Source organism: Diaphorina citri, unplaced genomic scaffold, assembly GCF_000475195.1.
Source record: "Diaphorina citri unplaced genomic scaffold, Diaci psyllid genome assembly version 1.1 scaffold36127, whole genome shotgun sequence".
In the NCBI taxonomy this organism is placed as follows: domain Eukaryota; kingdom Metazoa; phylum Arthropoda; class Insecta; order Hemiptera; family Psyllidae; genus Diaphorina; species Diaphorina citri.
In genome coordinates this window covers 1-602 of record NW_007413459.1, presented here as the reverse complement: position 1 = coordinate 602, position 602 = coordinate 1, and the positions used below count along the sequence as shown (strand labels likewise).

Below are 602 nucleotides of genomic sequence, written 5' to 3'. Positions count from 1 at the left end.
GTTTATAGGAGTCACACGATTCACGATCCAAGTCTTTCACTATGATCAGCTCACCAGTTTTACTGAAATCAAACACAATATTAAATATAAGTTAGAGAAGAAATAAAATACAACAGGTGTAGCATGACATCTGGTCATAAATGTCGATCTTATTTTACATGACCTGGACCTTCAAATCCGCAGTTCGCCAGGACATAGGTAACACAATTCAGGTATAGGTAGGTTTGAGAGAAATACTCCTATGATTTAGGTACGTTAGATCAAGATTCTATAGTACCCCGCAGTTCGCCAAGACATAGGTAACACAATTCAGGTATAGGTAGGTTTGAGAGAATTACTCCTATGATTTACGTTAGATCAAGATTCAATAGTACGAAGCACAATAGGACATAATGACAACTTACCTATTGATAAGGAAATGTCCAAGATCATCTCCACTGATAATGTCGTAAGATGTCATATCATCAATAAGACCTGCCGATGCTACCTTCAATATAACACTACCACGCGGTGTATCTTCCCGAACAGATATTCTGAAACACAATGTATGACATGAATATATTAGAATGTGGAACGAAATAGAAAGAATTTTCCCTACAGAT

At 36.7% G+C, this 602-nt stretch overlaps 1 long non-coding RNA gene across 1 annotated transcript; it reads right to left on the bottom strand.

The window, feature by feature from the left end:
• Positions 1-10: 10 nt before the first annotated feature.
• LOC113473494 lies at positions 11-538 on the bottom strand. Its single transcript, XR_003395451.1, has 2 exons — positions 405-538; positions 11-62 (listed from the first exon to the last, which is right to left on the bottom strand). It is a non-coding gene; the product is annotated as an uncharacterized LOC113473494 (long non-coding RNA).
• Positions 539-602: the final 64 nt, after the last annotated feature.